Source organism: Heptranchias perlo, chromosome 9 (assembly GCF_035084215.1).
Source record: "Heptranchias perlo isolate sHepPer1 chromosome 9, sHepPer1.hap1, whole genome shotgun sequence".
Lineage (NCBI taxonomy): Eukaryota > Metazoa > Chordata > Chondrichthyes > Hexanchiformes > Hexanchidae > Heptranchias > Heptranchias perlo.
The window spans coordinates 77,237,243-77,260,187 of NC_090333.1; the positions used below are offsets into that span (position 1 = coordinate 77,237,243).

General features: G+C 40.6%; 1 protein-coding gene across 3 annotated transcripts in view; it reads left to right on the forward strand.

The window, feature by feature from the left end:
- The first annotated feature begins 280 nt into the window (after window positions 1-280).
- The window catches only part of ralgps2 (Ral GEF with PH domain and SH3 binding motif 2), a 413,674-nt gene continuing 391,009 nt past the window's right edge, over window positions 281-22,945 (forward strand). The window contains exon 1 of one of the 3 annotated variants that reach the window (XM_067990774.1): window positions 281-520. The gene's annotated coding sequence lies outside the window, so the exon portion shown is untranslated. The remainder of the gene's footprint in view (window positions 521-22,945) is intronic. The other 2 variants (XM_067990772.1, XM_067990773.1) reach the window with 2 other exon arrangements.

A 22,945-nucleotide genomic window follows, 5' to 3' on the forward strand; every position in this document is an offset into this window, starting at 1 on the left:
GCTGCAAAGCGGTGCGGTGCGCGTATAGGGTGCACTTTGGGACTGTGCAGTAAGAAGCCCGAATGGCGGGAGGGAGACCGAAAATTTCCTGTTGCGGGACAACAGGCCGTGCGCGCGCGAGTTCCGTGACGTGCCGGGGTAGTGCGCGCGGGAGTTCTGAGACGCGCAGGGGTAGTGCGCGCGGGCGCGCGGGCGGTCCGTGACGTGCCGGGTAGTGCGCGCGGGAGTTCTGAGACGCGCCGGGGTAGTGCGCGCGGGCGCGGTCCGTGACGTGCCGGGTAATGCGCGCGAGGCAGTGTGTGAATTGTTGTTGTTTTTGCCGCGTGTGCGCGCGCGCGCGGGGCGGTTGCGTGCCCGTGTTTCCCAATCGGCGGCCCCTCCTCTCAGCAGGAGTCGGAGCGAGGAGTGCGCGGCCGCCGGTGGCAGCAGCAGCACTGGCATTGGCGGGGGGGATGTACGGGAGAGTCCGTGTCAGCAGTGCCTGGCTTCTCAGTGCAGCATGAACCGGGACACGGCGCAGGTCAGTCCGCTCTCTCTCTCTCTCTCTCTTTTTCCTCTCTCCTTCCAGAAACGTCGTTCACGCCGGCCTTTTCTCTCTCTTCCCCCTCACACCGCCGGCCTACGGGCTCAGGCTTCCGCGTCGTTCTGCTGGGCTTCACGGGTTGTTGGACAGCAGCATAAAGGCCGGTCTGCGGGGGAGAGGGGGTGCCGGTGCGGGTCAAGCCCAGTCCAGTCTCGAGGAGGTGGTAGCAGGAGAAACGGAGATACCCCGCGCCTCCTTCCCCACCCCCCCCCCCCCCCCCTTGACGGGGAGGGAGCGCTCCCTTTCGAGGTTCCTGTCGAGCCGGTTTGTGACGGGAGCCCGGATCGGTGCGAAGTTTGCATGGAATCAGGCTCAGGCAGCGGCGCGGACTGACAGCTGCAGCCTGGTGTCTGTCCAGCCCTTTCCTTCAGGCTTATGAGCTTGCGTTGAAATCAAAGCCTGCCATTGAACACAGTGCCGATTTAACTACCCCCCCCCCCCCCCCGCGTGGGTGGGCTTTGGATGGAAATGATTTATCTTCCACTTCACAGTTAATGGAAAATTATTTATATAAAGTTTCCTTGCTTTGTACAGCTTACACGGTCTATCGATCAGCCATAGGTATGGGAGATACATTTGATCAGTTTAAAATTGCATGGCTCTAAGTAGATTTGTGCCATTATCAGTGTTCAGTGTCTTTTGCAGACATCTTCAGTGATCGATTAACGTCCCTCCAGTTCTGCACACGCAAATCATATCCCTTTTGCCGAGGTATGAACCGTAGTTCCACGAAGCCTCCAACGCTAACTTTTTTTTTGCAAGTTCAGTTTCTGGCTTCAGTTCTGAAATCTAGACTTATTGCTGGCTTTGCTATTAGCTAATATAACATGTTCATACAGATGTTTCCCTATTAAGGCTATTAGAGTTCTTCTTCTGACCCATACAGCTGCACTAACCAATCGGGTTTAAGATGGGAAAAATCATGGATTAATGGTATTAGATTTTGGTTGCAGTTTGTAATTCGGACTCACTAGCTTACAATAACACATTTTTAAAACTGTAAACGATAGTGATGTACTTGGCTTATCCCATAAGTAAGAAAAACCTCATAACCCAAGTTCATTATAAACACCGTTCTTGTTACTGAGATTGATGGCATATTCTTACTGCTGTTCATGGTGTATTTACATTGTTACAAAACAATAATATCTGCATTGATTGAAAAACACAACCTTCCTCCTCTGACCACTGTTAACTGTGACAACTGCTGTAATATTATGCAGCTGCTCCTTTGAAGCACCATTCATTGTCTTTTCCTTCCATCAGTCTATGTTGTGGGTAGTTAGGTCTCGTGTAGAGATGCATATAAAAGTTGGTTAGTCCAATCCTACTGAAAATAGTGGAAATTGTTAGTGTCGGAAAGGGGAGTTTTTAGGGTGGGAGGTTAACGATGCTGACTGAAAACCAAGATTGCATTGAGATTTCTCAAAATTGTGTGGAAATCTAAAAATCTGCTCAACTATTTTAAGCACTGAAGGATTTCAGTAGTAAAATAATCTTGTACTAAGCTGCATTAGGGTTAGGGTAGTTGCATGTTGGATACTTCTGCCGTTTTTTATCCCACAAATTTTGTGCGTATTGTTGATAGGCTGCTTAATGTAAAGTTAAAATACAACTGTGAATTTTCTATGAATTGACACATTTTAGTCATAAAACAAATCTGGAGTTCTTACCTGTTTTAATACATTGTTAAATGTTAGTTGCTCCACCATCTTTATTTCCAAGTAAGTGTCAGCTTGGTGAACGGGTGACATGCTTCGAAGTCAGAAGGTTGTGGGTTCAGGATTCGCTTCAGAACTTGAGTGGACAATTAAAGCTGCTATTCTAGTGCAATATTGAGAAAGTGGTGAATTATTAGATGAGCTTTTTTCAGGTGCGACATTAAATTGAGACTCCGTTTACCTGTCTGGGGAACGTAAAAGAACCAACACTACAAACAGATTAATTGGTCACATCTCTTTTGGTGTTTTTGGGTCCTTGCTGTATGAAAATTGGCTGTCACGTTTGTCCACAAAACAGCAGCAACTACACTTGAAAATAATTCATCGGCTGTGAAATGCTTTCAGATGTTCTGAGGTGCTACATAAATTCTAATTCTTTTTTTTCTTTCTTCCACAGTAGTTATATCACTGTTAACATTTTGACAATTGTTGTCCCTGAACTTAATATGCAATTCTGCAGAGCCTGTGGAAGTTGATTCACTGAGACAGGAAATTTTGTTTTAATGGAGGAGGGAGGAGGGGGGAATTAATCCTATGCATGAAAAAACATCAAATACCGCATAGTAACCCAAGTTTTGATCAATTTTAGGTCTGAGTAGCAGAGTCAAGCAGCTGGAAAAAAGAGTATATAAACCAAGTTCATATTATCTTGTACACAGTGCAGAAAATTGTATTTGGCTTTGCTTCAATTTAGATTGTTTACAGAATATTGGTAGTCTCCTGGGTTAAACTCTTTTACATAAGATTGTAGTTTACTTAATCAAATTAAGTGTGTCTATTTTATCTGCAATTAAATCTGGAGTTTCACATTTCACTTTCTCTTAGGGAATCAAAACTCAAAATAAATATCTAAATGTCAATTTAAAATGATTGGTTATGCACAATAGCAACAACAACATATTTATACAGTGCCTTTGACATAGAAAAAATAACCCAAGGTGCTTTGTAAGGAGCAAAAGGACCGAAGGAGGAGATAGTAGGAGGGGTGATGAAAAGCTTGGTCAAAGTGGTAGGTTTTAAGCAGGGTCTTAAAGAAGGATAAGGGGATGGAGAGGTTTAGGGAGGAAATTCCAAAGCGTGGGTCCTAGGCATTCGGACGGCATGGCTGGCAAAGGGAAGAGGGTATGTAGGTCTTGTCGGACAGGGGAGATGGATGAGCTGGATAGGAGAGATTGGCAGCAGAGTTTTGAATGAACTGAAGTTTACAAGGAGTGGAGGATGGGAGGTTTGGCCAGGAGAACATTGGAATAGTGGAGTCTTGTCACAAAAGCATAGATGAGGTTTTTAAGTAGCAGGTAGGCGATGTTACAGAGGTGGAAGGAGGCGGTCTTTGCGATAGAGAGAATACGGAGTCGGAAACTCAGCTTGGAGGTGAGTAGGATACCAAGGTTGCGAACATTGAGACTGGCCGGGGAGTAGGATAGAATTGGCAGCACGGGTAGAGATTGTAGTCGGGGCCGAAGACAATGGGTTTGGTCTCCCCAATTTTTAGCTGGAGCATATTGTGGCTCATCCAAAACTGGATGTCAGACAAACAGTCTGACAGCACAGAGGCAGCAGAGGGGGCGAAAGAGGTGGCGGAGACGTCGGACTGTAAGTTGTCAGCATACATGTGGAAGCTGACCCCATATCTGAGGATGATGTTGCCAAGGGACAGCACGTAGATAAGAAAGAGGAGGGGGCCAAAGATAGATCCTGGGTATACACTGGAGGTAACTGTGCAAGGGTGGGATGAGAAGCCATTATTGGAGATGCTCTGGCCATGATTGGATGGATAAGATTGGAACCAGTTCCACTGGACAATGGAGGAAAAGCATTGGAGGTGTATGGTGTGGTCTGATGTTTCAAAGGCTGCAGAGAAGTCGATGAGAGATAATGTACCATGGAATAGTCACGGGATATCATTTGTGACTTTAGTAAGTGTTGTTTCACTGCTGTAGCAGAGACAGAATCTTGATTGGTGATTCAAGCAGGGAGTTCCGGGGAAAGATGGTCACAGGTTTGGGAGGCAACAGCACATTTAAGGACTTCAGAAAGGAAAGGGAGAATAGAGATGGGGCAGGACTGAACGGTTGAGGGTTGGTTTTTGAAGAGGGCAGTTTTGACAGGGAGGGTGATAGCACCTGAGGAGAGGGAACCATTTATAATGTCAACTGGCATGGTGGCCAGGAAGGGAAGTTGGGTGGTCATTTTAAATGGGAATGGGGTCAAGGGAACAGTAGATGGGTCTTGTGAACGAGATGAACTTGTTAATCCCTATTAATTCCAACCCTTTATAATTTTTAACATCTCTATAAAATCTTAATCTACTTCGCATCAGTGGAAATGGTGTCAGTATCTCATCCATAGTGTCATCTGGTGTATCTATGCTGTATGATTTCTGTGGGTTTTGTGTGCACCCAGAACTGCTCACAGTACTCTTAACTGTGGCCAAACAATTGCTTTGTACAAATTTATCATAACCTTTTTGCTCTTATACTCTGTGTCCTTATTTATAATACCCATAATGCTATTGACCTTTTTGTCTTTATCTACCTGTACTTGCACTTTAAAGGAATTAGATATTTTCATCTCTCGGTGTCTCTTCCTCCACACCCTTCAGCATCCTTCCATTCCTTGTATGTCTTCCCAAAATGCATCACCTCACACGTCTCCACATTAACTTGCATTTGCGGCCTGTCTGCCCATTCCGCTAACCCATGTTCTTCTGAAGTCTTTCCAGGGCCTCCTTGTTGTTTCTCAACCCACTTTTTTCTCATCATTTATAAATTTTAATGTTGTGCCTCTTTTGTCCAAGTTCACCCCTTAATATAATATAAGTAAAAGAACAAAATTGGCCTTAGCACTGAGCCTTGGAATACATCCTTTCCAGCCCTTCTCCTGTCTGAGCAGCACCCATTAATCATATATTTATTTATATGCACCCATTTGTCATAATTAGCCACCTTTTTCCTGTTTGTCAACCAGCATTCAATCCATGCTGGTATATTCCTCTTTTAGCAAACACCTGAATTTTTGTAACAAGACACTTTATTGAGCACCTTCTGAAAATCCTTCCAACTACACCTTTATCGAATTGCTCACTTTTAATGAAAAAAAACCTCTAAAATTTGTCGACCATGTCAACCTTCAAAAAAAACCCATTGGTTCCTTTGATTATCCTTCGCTTATCTAAATGCTCACTAATTTGATCTTAAATTATGGATTGTAAGTGTTTGGTCTGTGATGTGGAGAGAGGAAGGAAAGAAGAAAAGATTGTGTTTCTAGGGACTGTAATGGATTTGCTAGTATTTTGCAGCACCATCTTAATCACTGCATATTTAGTTTTTTTGTTGATTGTCACAGTTGGATGTTTTGGTAGAAATTATTTATATTGAACACAAGGCCAGGATTCTTACCAAACAAAAATTTGAAATAATTGGCTGGATCCCTATCATACTATATCGTGTAGTTGTGTGACAGAATCATGCCAGTCATTCTCCTCATGGTGAACTCCCCATCTCATTTGTGGGGATAAGCCACATCAGATGCTTCCTGAAAAAAAAGTTTTGAGGGTTGTTCTTCTTTATCTTCAAATAGCTAGTTTCATAGCAGCATTGGTCAGGCAACAAGTGCTCTTGTCTTGGTGGCTGGGATGGTGATGAGGCCAAAAATGACCAAAAAAGTCAAAGAAATGAAAATACCTTAAATAGAGGGAATCTAAGATTTATTTTTTGTACATGGACATGGAGATGGAGGTTCAAATTATGGAGCATGTGAAAAGAATCTATAGTGAACACTGATGATGTTTCCTTGTTATACCTGTCAATTGTGCTAACTACCAATGTTCTAATGTGGTCAAAACTGTATGTTTGAGCTTGATTGAAAATATCACTTGAGACACTTTAAGATGTCATGATGTACTAGCCAGTCGCTTACTGTATTGTGCCAAAAGGTTTCAGATGAACCAAATTTGAAGGATTCAAATTGTGGTCTCTTCCTTCAGGTCGAGTTGCAAATCCTGAGGTCCCAGTGCCAAGCAGGCATCGTTTGTTATTAAGAAATGATGCAAGGAAAAGTTAAACCCAGTTGGAGTAGACTAATGTTGAAGGTTGGTTTGGATCTTGTGCTGCTCAGTGTGTCCCAAACCGATAGCTCAAGTTCTGTCTGCATTGTGTATTCTAGGTGACTGCATTTCCCCACCGCGTTTGTTGACTTTCCTGTTCATAGTTCATGTCCTTGGGTTGAAAATAATTGCACTACAATTTTTTCCTGTGGAAAGCTTTTTCTAAAAAACTTACCATTGCTGAAAGTTGAATGGATTATACCAAGGAAAAAACATTCAAAGAGAATATTCAGTGTATCCTACATTGAGTCAGTTTTGACTTATTAATAAAATATGTTAACATGGATAGCATGTGATGAAATAATCTGGGTCACTCAACATACTGAAATGCAGATACAAAATTCAAAACCTTTTCAAAATTTCAGGCTGTTTCCTTCTCTGTTCTGGAATGACCATGAGGTAGACTCTTTAGGGATTTGTCCTCGTCCTTGCTTAAGCAAACAGTGTTTCTAGGGTCTGTATTAGTTAGAAATGACAGTTGTAGAAAGAGGCAGACTTTATCCCTAGAATAGGTTTCTGTTCTAATTGTACACTTATCACACCTTTAAAAAAAATCCTTGGGGAACCTTATCATTTAAGATTGAATTAATTACCTAAGAATAAATGGCTCGGGTTTGGGTCCATGATGTCAGTCACACCATCTGCTACCTTTTCCTCACTGATGCCCCCACATTCATCACCTAAATTTATTTGTTATACTTTCAGTTGGCACCGGTTAGCATTGTGGATAATTTTTGAGCATGATTGCTACATGTATGTTCAGTAATACCCTTTCACTGCTGTCATTATGGTCTTTGTTGTGAAAATGTATTCTTTGCCGATATAAGGCATAATGATGGTCCAAATACAGTAGACATCAAAGGCTTCAATATTTTGTTTTCAAGAACTAACTGATAGTTGAATGCAATTGCCTGTTTCTTTGTGGAATAGTCTTTAATGGCGTGTCAATTTTACAAGTGTACTTTTTTATGTTGGGGGTCGCAGTAGAAATCAGTTCTCCACTTATACCAATAGTGCCAATTGATCTCCCCTGACATTGCACACTTCCTCTGTTTGTCTCGCACTCTTTTCATTCTTTCTTTCTTTCTACTTCTCTTAATTTCATAGTGTTATCCTTATCTCTATCTCTGAATTTTAACTGATTTTGTGGCTTACATTCTGTAACTTTTATTAATATATTATGTCCACTCAACTTTGATATTTTCTGCTGAATAAGTAATATAAATATTTCAAAAATATAATGATACTAAATATTACTGGTAAATGCATATATATACACATCAGTTGGAACACAGATGTAATAACTTGAAATGATTACTTTAGAGAGGAACAATTGGAAAACCTGTTGATGGTGATTCTGACCAACAGTGAGTAACTGAATAGTGACTGGCCTTGCAGTTTACATTGGCACCAGGGTTAGTGGAAGAAGTTTCCTGAGGGTAAAGCAGGAGAGCTATAACATTGCAATTTCACCTGGATATTTAGAGGAATGAACATACCTAGGCCTGGGAGTGAGTAGGAGGTCAATTGTAGTGGTGCAGCTATTGTCTTAGATTGGATCAGCTACCTCAGCACAGACGAAAAATTGAACTTAGGAGCTTCTGATCTGCCCTGTGTGGTACCTTCACCCACTTTGCTATCGGAGGAGCTTTACTTGTTGATTGTGTTTGTCATTCCCTAAAGATGTTTTTCATCAGCAACATGTCTAAGTTAATAGTATAAAGTTTTCGAGGTCAGTCTGCAGAATCAAATGTCACTCAGGAGCAATGAAAGCTGGCAACCTGTAACATATCCACCAGATCCTGAAGAAATACACTCTCTAGCCTCATTGAAGGACCTGAATGAATCCATGGCGCAGGGAATTGGAGATTGGATCCCAGGTTAACCCGGGTTCAAAAAAGAAAAAAAGAATCATTCTAACTATGGTAAACACATGGTGACTTGAAGGTAAGTACAGTCATTTTGGCAGCTTATCTATATATTAAATGTCATTTCTAAGTAGAATTGTCTTAGGAGGTGGGACAGCAGATTGGAACACCACTGTACAGCACCCTGGAGTGGAGAAGGTACCTTTGTACTGCTGAGTTCATAGTTTCAGCTGGGTCACTTTGGAGGAGCACCAAGAAGGCCAGGCACTTTCCCAGAACTGAAGAGAATCTGAGGGAGAGAGCAGTTGGTTTTCTGATTGGCATTTATAGGCAACTGGGAGCAGATTACATGTACTGTGAATTGTAGACAGTGCAGAGGATGGGGAGGCCCAGTTGAGAAAAGGGGAGAAAATAATTTTTAAGAAGAATGGGTATCATTGCTAGGTTGAAGTTAGTACACTTGGTTTGCAAACCATCATATTTTCCTCAAACCATGATAATTGTTGTAGTGGTTTACCACATTAGGTTTTCACAAAATTGTCACTTTTCTTTCCATTTTTGCACAGCTTTCTGCTGGTGTCCACAATTTTGGCTCGCACTGATGTATAAAACTTGAGTTTTTGACATAACCAACATCAACAGAAACATTTTAAAATTGGTTTCCTGTCACTGACATGAAGGTTAAAGTGTGATCTTGTTGTCAGTGACAAGAAATCAATTTTAAAATGTTTTCTGTTGATGTCTACAGTGAATAAATAAGAATTTTTATACTGTAGTAACTATATCTAGACCAGGACTTTTTGGAACCTCTACACAGCAATGTGCAATTGAAAAGCTGAAAATGTAAGTACTACTTAAGCGTGGCTGCAGATGTTAGTAGGATATATATAGTAAAGAAAATTTCTACTGACTCAAAGTTTTACATGATTGTTGATGACTAGAAATCAGTTTTTAAAATGTTTGCCCTTGGTGTGTTAAGTTTTCAGATCTGAGTTTGTAAGCTGTAACATGATCCTTTGTTTAGCAGCTGCACCTTATTGTGCTATGAAGGAGACACAACAGGATCCATCTGTGTGCATAAGCTCGTTTTGGCAAGTATTCATGACCTTCTCTATTCGTTTTTTTGGTATTTAAGAGGACATTCGGAAGTTCAGTTTAAATGAGGAAATTGTTGGGCAACGCATGTTGGTGTACCAATGTACAAAGCCACAAAGGTGGATTTGTGGCTTGTCCACAGTTTTTGGGGGAAGGTACTGAATGCTTTCTCTTGGGCAGAAAAATCTGACTACAAGGCGCCCACATTACTAACCTCTTGTGCTGGTGTCACACTTGCTGGTACAATTGCTAGAGATCTTTCTGCTGATTTGAAAATAGATACCTGATGGGATTGAAAGTACGATATTATTACAAACTGTTGCTTAAGTTTAGGGGAAAAAGCAGGCTTTGTTTTGTGAAACTAAATCAATGCTTGATCAGTTTATGGGCAGCACTCCTTGTGCCAATTTTTCAGAGATTGAGCCAATAGCATCATATTGTACTTTTGGTGCTGGAACAACAAACATCTCAGTAGGACACTGTCTTGAAGTGAAAATAAGAATGGTGTTGGTGGTTGGTTGCAGTTCAATATTTGTGGAAGCCTGAATTAGAGTTGTATCCCTGTTGTTTCCTTCAGGGTACGATGTATCTTTTTTAAGGACAATGCCCAAAAGAGAATACAAGAAAGGAAATCTAGCATTGTAAGAAATGTTAAGTGAATCAATTATAATTCCATTAAATATCAATCTTAAACACACCAAGATAGCAGGACAAGAGGGATCAGGATTATGAAGGGAAAATTTAGGACAGACATCAAGTAGCTCTTTACATTGAGGATCGTTAACAGTTGAAATGGAATGCTTGGTGTTTGAGTCTAGGAGATGGTACCCATTTAAGAAAGAGCTATATTCAATCCACTCCACTTAATTCCAAGTTCTTTGCTTGAAAAAAGTTTGAATTAGGCAACTTTAATAAAGAGAGCAGAGCTTTTCTCTGCTCAAAAAGTTAGGAGTATCAGATAATTTGAAATAAGTGACTTTGAATTAAGATAAATAGATTATATTTTGATTGGAAACCTGTTAGGTTGGTATTCAGGAAGGATGGGATCTAAGATTTGAAAGGCCTTCTCTATCTGAACCTTTCTTTGGTTGGCAGAAAGGCTCTGCTCTCGAGGACCAAACATATTAAGTTAGCGCATAGGACTTTGATACTGCTATCATTCATACTGTGCCTTAACAGTGAAGCTGTCTTAAGGTCACTTATTTACCATGGAAAATTTGATCTTGTTGGTAGGCTAATGTCCTGGAGAGATGGAGTAGGAATTATGTGATTCCCCATAAATTGAATTCTTGATTTTAGGCTGATCCTAATTCTTCATTGTGGGGAGAAGGTAGCACTTTGGGGGAGAGACAAAGCGAAAATGGGTTTAACCAACAGTTCTCTTGCACATCAGTGATAATAGGAGAAGCCAGTTTAAAGGTAGTATTGGCAGAGAGTTGGGAGCAGATTGCTTGCCTGCTGTTTTGATAGGGAGCATCTCACAGTACACGAAGGACCAAAGGAGTGAAAAAAATGTGTTTGGTCTTCAATGGGATTTAACTTTTAGCATTTGCTTTGGACAATGTTGTAGTGAAAACAAGTTAGTAAAAAATGCTCTGCCATTTGATATTAGTTCAATTTTTGTTTTTTTGCGCAAGATCTAATCTCTGGTTCAGTCTTCGTCACTTCTGTAAGCAGACTTTGTGTCCCCTACGACCTAGAGTGCATCTTATACTGCTTAATATCAAGTTAAATGATAGATAGAACCCATGCTTAGTGTATTGGCACTGAATTGTCGCATGTGTCATCGCATGCATTCTCTCTTTATGGAAGTGGGCTGAGAAACACTAGATGCTTTATGGCTTGAAACCAACAAACTGGTTTATTTTACATTAAACACGTGAAAGAAGAGAACACCGTTTTAACTGAGAATAGTCAATTTCCTATGCTTCTCAGTTTATGAAAAATAATAAGGATGCAACCATAGTATCTCTCTCTGTATAGGCCCACTTTCAAGCGAGGGTGTTCTAAAGCTAGCTGGAATAGACTTTGTGTTTACTCTCATGTAAGGTGCTCTAACTTTCTTGGTGCGCATGAGTGGTAGAGCCAGCCCCTTCAGTCTCTGAGGTTGAGGTTTGGGCCATTAAGCCATCAATTGAACTCCTCATTCTGATTAAAATGCCTCCCCCTTTTGAGAAGGGAACACAAAACTCCTAATTGTCTGCCTTAGCTAAGCCCCCTACTTTGTGAATTGAATAAGGCAATGCCTAACCACTTGAGTGCTGCAAACAAACATTATGCATAATGATCACCCCTTTGTTTACTGGTGAACATCCCAAATTATGATGGTGGCTAGCCTGGATACAGTCCTGCCGGCGGCTGTATGTTGAGACACAATGCTGAATAAAACTTCCGGAAATATTTGAAGTTTTAAAAAAAAAGTCCTGGCAATGCTGGTTAAACCCAAATATTTAGACTGCTTTGGGCTGTGTTGTAGTGAAAATAATTTGGTAGAGAATGCACTGCCATTTGATAGGACTAGTTTGTTTTCTGAAAGTCATTTCGGGTCTGTTTGTGACATCTTAGGGTTTGATATTATGCAAATTCACCATGAATGGGTGAAAAATCTAACCCTAAATGGGATTTGAAAAGTAGATACAGACACTAACATTTGATCACATTACTATTGATAAGGTGCCATTTGTCTAGACATTAAATCTTCCTCGAACATTAGCAAGGTAATACCAGTATTTGTTTCTCTCTTGCTGAAAGAAATGTTAGAGACTTGGTTGGTAGCCAAAACCACCTTTGCACTCAGTTAGTTTGAGGTATATGCTTTTGTGGTAAGTGAAGTTGATGAGGGAAAAATTGTATTTTAAAAATATTGGAATTAAAACTATTAGCATTATTAATTGCAATATATTTTCAGCTGCAGTGAATATTAATAGCTTTGCACATGAAATTTGGTTTTTTATCTTGGTTCATAATTTTCCTCTATTGTATAAACTGAGCTAAGTTATTTCAGTGAAAGTATCGTTAATGCAGCAATTGGTATGTGCTATGCATTAAAACTGCAATATAAGTTTTGAAAAAATTATTTGATATGGCATCACATAGAAAAATATTATGACCGTTAAGCATTACTTAAAGTTTTTTTTGAAGGAATTTTTTTTTACTAGGCCCTCCCAAGGTATGACTCATTCTCTGGCAAAGAGAATAGGATAGGATTCCACTTCTATGCCTCCAGTACTCTCTTTTTAACTGCTTGGAGATGTGCAGGAGTGTTTAAGTGTAATCTGTGTTTGGAATTTTTTTCCTGCTAACAAAATAATAAAATAAAATCTTCAAAAACAAAGATGTGCAAATGCTTTTTTGATCTAAGAGAAGTTGATTAATTTGCCTTCACATTAGTAATGAGATATGTTCAGATCTACTTTTGAGGTTTAGTTTTAATCCTTTCATGTAATATGAATCCATAAAGAGAGACTGGGGCTAATTTTCATTGCAGCATGCTTATTGTTCTTCAAGGTGTTTGAGGTGTGGAGACAGCCAGGGTACAGAGGGTATACAGTTAAGAGCTTATTACTTGGCAGTGGAAAGATTTTGGCTTGCAGTTATTGTGAAATTAGCCAGTTTGAAGTAGGCATTCAGGATGATTTGTGCATCACAATCACCCTAAAATTGGATTGCAATTTAACCATTACAGCAATCTGCTCAGAAAGCCTGAAACATTGGCAGAAAACTGACGACCAGTCATTTACTCATTTATTTGAGCTTCATGTTCAGAATGTAGAGCAGTAGTACTAGAAGTAATAAAGCAGTTTCAGCTGGAAACTCTTCATAAGAAGCAAAGCAAGAGCTGCTTTATAAGCCTGACAGAAACATAGGAGGGATAAGGTCAAGAGGATCAATATGATAACTATTACCATGGGGCCATGGATAGGTTTATAGCTTGTGAACAGATTATAAGCAAAATCTCTCGTTCTGTTGTAGGTTTTCCACTTGAAGCATTAACCTACCATTTCTCTTTTCATATGTTCAAGCTACTGTGTATTTGGAGTATTTTCTATTTTTATCTTAGATTTCCAGTATTTGTAACTCTTGCATACTAGAAATAAATGTTTGGCTATTCTACAGAGCAAACTACAATGATGTTTGTTATGAAGTGTGGCAAATTGCAGATCTGAAATGAGATCTACCTCTTTGTTAAAGGTGGGATATAAGTAAGTGCCAGTTGCTGTCTTTTACCGATTTGGTGTAAAACTTAGTTGTTGCCAAAATAAGCCATAAATCCAGCAGTTGCAATTAAGTTGGCTGTTAAAACTTCAGTTGCCTTGACAATAGATATATAGATTATTTGCTTACTGATAGCAAATTGGGCATTGACTTGAAAATAAAATTAAAGTCAAAAAGGTGTAAAGGTGAGGTTTGTGTGTGACCTTTCTTCCATGTTCGAGTTGGATTCTTGCAAACTCTCTTTAGATTTGACTTTTCATTGTTGGAAAGTAGCTTACTCTGCTAATGCTTATGTGCTTTCATGTGTAATTTTTGCATTTCACAGTAAGAAAACAATAGGAGAGAACAAAAAGTTATGCTGTAATATTACGCTTTTGGCAAGGAATTCATGCCATTAATAGCAAACATGCAATGGCAAATTCGTAGTTTAACATCACCGAATAACAGATGGCTTCATTACATGGAAAATGGTTTGCCATTGGATTAATGTGTCGGAACCAGTAAAACAGCTGGAACTGACATAGTGCTCTGGAAACTAATGTGTATTGTAAAACCAGAATGTCATGAACTATCTAGAAACTGGTCTGTTGATTTACCAGTGCATGTCTGATCTCGCTGAAGCTGGTCAACTTGTGATGGTAAATAGATTTCAGCAAGATGCACCCAAAGGATGGTGATGAAATATGAATTTGACACTGCGACTTCTACCAATACAGGAGTGAACTCAGCCCCCGATTCATAGTAACATGAAGTGTGAATTTTCCTTTTCTCCTCCCACCTTTTGTTTTCTTGCTGTGATTTAAAAGAAAATAAATTGAAAAACATGGGTTTTGTGAAAACTGAAAAAATGAGAAAAATTGAGTAGCTTCTGTACACTGTAAGTAAATGTTAAATCTCTGCACTATAGGAAGAATCCATTTCAAACATGGGAGCAATCATATTGACCTTAATAAACCTTTTTGATACTTGTGTTTTCAGATCCTTGAATTCTGATGTCAGCAGAAAACAAAGCTGCTCATAGCAATTTAAAAATAATTGTTGGTAATTTGAAGATAGAAACTTGCCCCTCCCCAGTCTCTCTTGCCACTTTCAGTGCTTAATTTTAGTTATAAAATGAGGAAGTATTTGTTGACTGAGTTTCGAATTGTTTTGTTTTACTGCTTAATTGTCCTGAAAGTGTTACTGCAGTTGAAAACAACATGATCGTTTTCATCAAGAGCTCCCCTTGATGGGTCAGTTGGTAAATATACCGCCAAAGATGGAACTGAGACAAACGGACAAGAAGGTCTTGCCTTCAGTCCCTCTTCTGTAGTGAATAAGCTAATTTCAACCAGGACAGCACTAGCTGTGCTGTAATTGAACTCCACAGCCCAGAGATAAAGAGGGGAAAAATCAACAAGGCTCTCTATCCTGATCACTGTGCAGTGACTGTTGGAACAATTGTGTTGTGCTTTATGGTAAGGATGGGATTGGGTTTGACTGTGCCCCTTACAGGCAAACAACTTGCAAATACTCAGTCGAGCCTCACTTGAAAGAAAAATTGGAGAGCTGCTGGTGCATGTGTATGTGTCTCATCATGAGTCTCTGCCTTCAGAGAATAGAGGAACCTTCAGCTGAAGCTTTGTTTTGAATGTATGTATGTTAGCTGGAGTATTTTGACTGCTTTCAACTGAGAAAATCACTTCCTGTTCTTCAGATGGATGGAGCGTTAAGGCTGACTATTTCTCTTTCCAAAATGCAATTCTGGGTGCTTCCTTTTAATAATATAAGTACAAATCTGCTGAAAAAGCAAGTAATAAGGGTGGACAAGTGGTATTTGTTTAAGATTTTTGTTTAATGGGAGAATTAGGTGGTGCGAATGGCTAACACACAGTCCCTTCACCTCTGCAATCTCAAGCCTAGACAGGGTGAAAGTCTTCTCTCTGCTGGCTGCAAGGATTCAAACTGGAATGAATTTTGGCAATTCCTAATTGGTTTGGACTCTAAGCATAAAACTGTCTGTAATTTGGCATCATATCGGAACACTTCAGGCCACAAAGAGGATGATATGGGAAATGAAAGTGTCGGTGGGGCTTTCTTCTGAACGTGAGACAAATCAGAGCAGGTTTGCTCTGCGTCTCTAACCCTTGCTATGCTTGACCCAGGACTGCATATCACTAACCATGAATGCTCATAATGGTAGTGTTTCATTCACTGCACAAATACCACTTGCATTGATAAATACGAAAAAGTACTTAAACTTACAAAGAAAAATTTGTTGAAAAGAGCCTTTTGAAAATTTGAGCTGTTACTCACAGATCCTGTGAAAGAATGAGTTGGAGTTGGAAATTGAGTGCTGAGTCTTGACTTCAAAATGAGGATGCAGGGAGGAGGAAGATTATGTAGGATGGCATATTGGGAGCTTAGGAATAAGAGAGGAAAGTTCAGAGGAACTGTAGTATTATAGATATTAGAGAGAAAGAGAAAGTTACAATGGTGAGCGAGCTCAGAGTCTAGAGGAGAGACAATGCTTACCTATGAAGTAAGCTTTTTCTTATATCTATCAATGTGCAAAACAAGTGCTCGAAGACCCTAGCCAGTTATGGGAGCTGCATTTAAGTTTTGGTGGACATTTTGTTTTGCTTTCTTCCAAACAGGTCATGAGTTTGTTCTCAAATATTTCAACAGCTTTCAAAAAAAATAATTGGAACACTTGTACTAACGTTGGGTAACAAATATGTTCTGATACTGAACATGAAGTGCATGTCTTAATCACAAAGCCAGTGCTCGTATTGTGATTTGTTACAAGCCCCCTGTCTTCAAACTGTTTACTCTGTTGTCAATTATACTTTTTTTTTGGGCGGGCTGCATGGTCCCAACATCATTAGCAATGGATTTTTTATGACTTCAGTTTATTTGTATTTGTTTTAAAAAGTTGTCAATTAAATTAAATTCTTGGAATCAGAAAGTTTGGTACAATAACTATTTGTAACAAGATTCAGTAATGACATTTTGCCACCTAATAATCTTGGGGGGTGAAATTTCTCTGCAATGAATAACTGAAGAATGATTGGTTTTCTCTGTAATTAATAACTCGATAATGAAATTGTCTTCTTGGAAATATTATATTTCAAACCTGTGTGTTCCCCGAATTTTGTTAACAGGCCTTCAGTTATAGAAAATAAGAAGCATTCTTCTCTTTTTCCCTTAAGACCAAACTAGATCATCAAACTCTCATGTCATTCCAATTAAAAGCCACAGGACCTCTGCTCCTCAGCAGCAACCCATTCTGACCTTTCTCCATCCTTTCCTCCTCTAAATGTGCTAGACATAGAAGAAGCAGAGGAGGAAGAACGCCAGCCCCCACTGCTTCTGGTCCTGCCAGTGTCTCGGCACGTGGTGTATGTCACTCCCTCCCCTCCCAAAAGCCAGCCCAGCAGTATTGACTTGGTTGGGATGGGAGGGGGAGGCATTAGGGAGTGAGCCAGAGGGGAGGGCCTGGGTGGTGAACAGAGCAAAAGTAGGCAGGAGGAGCTGAGGGCAAAACATGAGGAGGAAGGCATTATTGGACAGAGGGTCAGGCGTGGTTTCCTTTTGGCTCAAGTGCTTAGGGACCCAGATATCATGAGCCCTACTATTTAAAGAAGGCAGCTTGAACATGAAATGCATGTGCAGGCATTGAAGACAATTTCTAACAATGTATAAGAGATGGTTGGTGAATTGGAGGACTCCACTGTCCTCATCTGCGGCATCCTGATGGATGTTTTTTCCATGCTGTAGTCTGTCTGTAGCATGTGGCAGCTCCAGGCCAATCTACAGTGAAGGTCCCCACTACAGATGCCCTATGGACAGTCTGTGCTTCTGCCATGTATGCTCAGACTTCTGCGATAAAGGCCTGGATGGCCAGATTAGAGAAGGCCGCCTCTTCTGCCATGTATGCTCAGACTTCTGCGATGAAGGCCTGGATGGCCAGATTAGAGAAGGCCGCCTCTTCTGGGCTCCAAATAATTGGCTGTGATATCGACATAGCTCTCACGGGTACCATTAGGTCTGCTTTCTCGCAGATCAGTGGTCGTGCAGAGCTAGAGGCATGGCAGATATGCTCTTGCATGATGTTGCTGTCTCTCAGGATAGCAGCACAGATGTGCCATCTTGCCAGCTACCTCAGTTGCCTTCAAGTGGCAGAAAGGAGAAAGAATCAAGCTGCTCATGCAGAAAATGCTTCTCCGGTGCTATGAGATAAGGTCTACCTCAATCCCAAGAGGCTCATTTTGAGGTACAGCAGTCAGCCAGCACTCTTACCATTCAGGTAACAACTAAGAGGAGAACTAGATTAGGTTGAAGAGTTCAAATGTCAAGCACTCATCAAGGGAAAGCACTGTGGTAAGAATTAGGCATACACACAAAGTATGGCTTGTGAATAAAATTATGGTGAGCAGTGAGTGGCCATGTAAGTGCAATTCATGACTCCTCGTACATTGGGAATCAAGCCACTCTGAAATTGCAGTGCCTGGTCATGCTGCCGTCGCCCATGGGGAAGTGGATCATCTGTGTAGAGACTCTTTTTGGCAAGGTTTGGAAGTGGTTTTGATGAGGTGGCGTGAATGTGAGCGGTGTGAATTAAAGTACACAGAGAAGGGTCTAAATGATGGCATATTTGGTGTGAGAAGGGGAACGATGTAAATAGAACTGTTCATACAGTGGCCAGATATGGTCGTCATTAGAAGGTCTCTTGTATCAAATTGGCATGAATATCTTTTGCAGCCAGGAACCCCCACATCCTCTTAAATGTTGCTTCTCTGGCTGATCACCTGCTGCCCTTAATTGCCTTCCTCCACCAGGTCTTGCAGGTTAAAACCTCTTTTTAAGGCAAAGTTGTGCAGTAGGCAGCACATGACTGTAATACTTGAGACTCAAACTGGGCTCGATATCTGAGCAACCCCAGACCGATCCAGACACCTGTAGCGTACCGTCATTCCATTTCTGTGCTCTATGTTGATTTTGGTGGAAAAGTGGGCCTTGTTATCACAGTCCTCAGATGGTGTCCTGAGAAAGTGGAGAGGTCCTGTGGCTGTAGAGGGTAGCCTAGATCTCTTGGGAACCACCCAGAGATTTGCCTTTGAGTCAAATGTTGGAATGATGGAGTGCCTTACAATGAAAGTGAGCATTGACATGCATGATAGTGCTTCTGGTTGCAAGCAAGCTGGACATTGAGAGTGGACTGCTTTCCTGTTGACATGCATGATGGCACTGATGAAAGGAGTACTTACGGCCATGTAAGTGCAATTCATGACTCCTTATACATTGGGAATTAAGCCACTCTGAAATTGCAGTGCCTGGTCATGCTGCCACCGCTTGTCCATGGGGAAGTGGATGATCTGGCTGACTTGAGCAAACAGTGCATTTGTGAGTTGCTTTATGCATCGATGCACAGCTGTTTGGCTAATGTTACTAATGTTCTCCATAGTAGCCTGGAATTATTTTGTTACATAAATGTTGGTTGGGAGAGGGGTTGTGACCTTTTATAGCCCCTGACAGAGTGTGTTAGTCGTGGGCTGTAGATTGAGCATAACTCATTGATGGGTTTGTTTGTAAAGTGCAGCCTCCACAAGCACTGTTGTCGTGTCAACTTGAGCCAAGAGCATTTCGCTGTGTACATTCCGGGGCGAGGGTATTGGATGGTGGGTGCCATGGTGCTTCGTGCACTGCCTGACCAGCCTGGCCTCCCTCCTTTGCTGCTTCTCTTCCAAAAGTTCAAGAAACAAGGTTATTCCCAGTGGGAAACCTATAATGCCCTTTTTAGAAATAAAAACAAAAAATGCCAGAAACAGTCCAAGTCAGGCAGCAGCTGTGCAGAGAACAGGCCAGTCGATGTTTTGAGTTTGGACCCTGTTGTCTTCACATTTTCTTTATTTCTATGATTTCCAGCATCTGTACTATTTTGCTTTTTGTGCCCTCTTATATCAACAACAAAAGAAAAATGACAAAATGGGCTGAGAAATAAACTTTCTGTGCATACTTGTAAAGCACCTGCTGGGTCCTTTAAATCCACTTCCGCCTTTTCTGTCGTGCCAAGCACTTGGATGCCCATTTTAAACGGTCATGATTGGCGTTGAGTGTAAATGAGGAAGAATGAAAGAAAATGGGACATAAGATGTTACCATGTCTCTACCTCCACATTTAAATATGCCAGCCCATTTTAGGGCAGTACTTATACAATCTGGTAGAAAATTGAGGATTTGTCTGAAAATCTAGGCTTGGGTATTCTGAATTTAACTGTTAATAGTTGGAAGCAAGGCTGGGTAATTAGCCTTTATGGTTAATCACCACAAAATCCAAGTAGCTGAATATACTTATGAAGGGGGTTGTATAATTATAAGAAAAAGGGTCAGTCTCCTCCCTTTTTAAAAAAAAGGCAACAATTTCTGACTGTCATAATCAGGGACTGATATTCAATCCCACAGATCATATTCCATAATTTGGCAGCCGTTCCTGATTGTCAAGTGTATCGAAGACATAAATATGTAGAAATCGTGCTGGAGCTTGTAAACTAGTCAGTGACTTTTGGAAGCTTGTACAATCTACTGTGCTTGCCTAATCCTGTCATGCAATAGAAAGTAGAATGGGAAAATGTCTTCCACATAAAGGCAAATAGGGTGAGGTAATGGACAGTCACAGTGTACACATTTGCTTCTTTATTGAAAAAATTGCTCAACACAGTTATTTGAGTTCTGTGTAAAATATTCCCTTTTCTTCTCTGACTGAAGGCCTTCAGGTTAGCACTGTGCAACAAAGAAAATTGCTTTGATACTGTGGTTCAAGTCTGCTTACCTGTTAATGAGTTTTGTTGTACAATATTACCATTTTCATATTGTTACTGTACAAATATACGCAGACAGTGTGAAAAGGGTCCCTTTTCACACTGCAACCCAGTATACCACACACAACATAACCTTCCAGTGTTACCATAATGACAGCACAAACCATTTGATTTTATAGCCTCTAGCCTCAGCCATTTCTCAAATGCAGAAGCCTGCGCTTCCCACCACCCCCCAAAAAATACTTTTACTGCTGATAAAGTAACAGCACTCAAATATCAGGAAATAAAGACTCAACAAATGGAATTTTTAAAAAAATGTAGTCAAAATGAATCTTCTCCACCTTTCCCCTCCTCATCTCTTTTCCCCTTGTGGAAACTTTGCCTAATTCTTTTCCCTCTTCCCAGCTAAAGGTTGCTGAGGCAAATTGTAGTGAAACTCCTGCCATCCAGGCTGAGAATAGCTAATTCAGAACAGGCCAACAACTTGCATTTATGTAGTTTTTCAAGTATAAAAAAGCCCTAAGGCGCTTCACATGAAAGAAATTGGAAAACTGATGCTGAGCCAGGAAAAAAGAATTTGGGAGTGTTGATCAAAATCTTAGCTGAAGAGATGGGTTTTGTGAAGCTGGAACTTGGGACTTATTTGATCCGTAGAATATAATACTCCACTGAACCATCTCGGATGCTATGAAGAAGCAGTTTTAAGGCCTAAACCGCGGCAACAAGGGGTAAACGTAAGGCAAAGAAATGTGTACATTCATATGGGATTATGTGATGATTTGGTAGAATATAGTGCACCATTAATATTCTAAATACTAACTTCAGAATACCAGACATTTACATGTTCTGAGTGATTGTTACCCTGCCCCCACTTTTAGTTTCTGAAAACTACAGAAATTTTCATCGTTTAAAAGGATTGCTAATTTTGTTAGGCTGAGTTAAATGGCATACAGCAGAACTAACACAAGCTTAATACAATTTATATTTTTATGTGCTAGACTAATTTTTGCACCACAGAATCTGCTCCATGGTTAGATGTTCTAAGGAAATTGACACAACAGTGAAAGAAAAGGCTAATCGTCTGAATATTCAGTTGCGGTCCTCAATTACAAAAAAAACTTCTGGTTTGTTTGACTTTTTTGGACCTATTTATAATTTACTCAGTTCTTTGCTCCAGTATAATTTGGACATTTTTTTCCTTTTTACTGTATACGCTCTCCTTCAGTAGTGACCTTGCAAAAGGAGCTTTGAAGCAATGAGACCTAAAATCTGAAAATATCCTGTTTTGAACAAGGGAGTGCAACAGTCAAACCAGTTGGGAATACTTTTCATTTTTAAACTTCATAACTATCAGGAGTAGTTTATTCCTCAGAATTGATAATAAATATTGTTTCCTAGTAAAATATAGATATTTTGTTATATTCTAATAGATCTCTCATGGTGTTGACCACGAGAATAGGAGGATACACTGTTGTACGGATTTTATCAGAATGATTCTTTTTAAAAAAAAATCTTTTCTGCTTTGAGTCTCAAGTTTTATGATCGGTATGGGCTTTTTAAAAGAATAAGGAAAAAATAAAAGTGCAAAATGGGGCCAATAAAAAGAACATGGGGAATTAAGAGTGGAGTTATTAAACATTAGTGAGCATTTGATGGGGAGGGAGGAGGAAGAAGCAGAATTGGGCTATTTTTAAAAAGTAAGTTTAGGGTATTAAAAAAAAGATAGTTTGAGGAAGAAGAGGAAGTATCTGGTCGTCCTTGCTCTACCCACTCAATAACAACAACAACTTGCATTTATATTGCGCCACTAACGTAGTAAAACTCCCTGAGACACATCATAGGGGCATTATCAGACAAAATTTGACACCAAGCCACATAAGGAGATATTAGGACAGGTGACCAAAATCTTGGTCGAGGAGGTAAGTTTTAAGGGGCGTCTTAAAGGAGGAGAGATTTAGGGAAGCAATTCCAGAGCTTAGGGCCTAGACACATCCGCCAATGGTGGGGTGAAGGAAGTGGGGGATGCACAAGAGTCCAGAATTGGAGGAGCGCAGAGTTCTCTGAGGGATGTAGGGCTGGAGGAGGTTTCAGAGATAGGGAAGGGCGATGCCGCGGAGGGATTTGAACACAAGGATGAGAATTTTAAATTTGAGACGTTGCTGGACCGGGACCCAATGTGGGTCACCGAGCACAAGGTTACCTCTTCACTCTGTAAAATTAAATACATTTTCCTGTCTTACCTGCAGCCTGCCATGCTGGTTCAACATTAGGGCAGGGGCTGCTGCATGTTACTTGCTGGCTCCAGAGCCTGCCTGTTTTTGCAGCATGCCCCATGATCTTGTGCTGCCCCCAGGCTTGATCTGTCATCTTTGCCAGTAAACCGGCACTCAAGTTCTGAAAGGCATAAGGTGGAAGAGCAGGGTCAGCAGCCACAGTTTTTCAAAAAAAAATTATATGCACCTGAGCCTGAAAAGTAGGTTTGGGGCACCGGGAGAGGACCTTGTTAAAAATTGGAGCTGAAAATTGGTGTTCGTAGGTTTAGGGCTCCTCTTTCAGCCA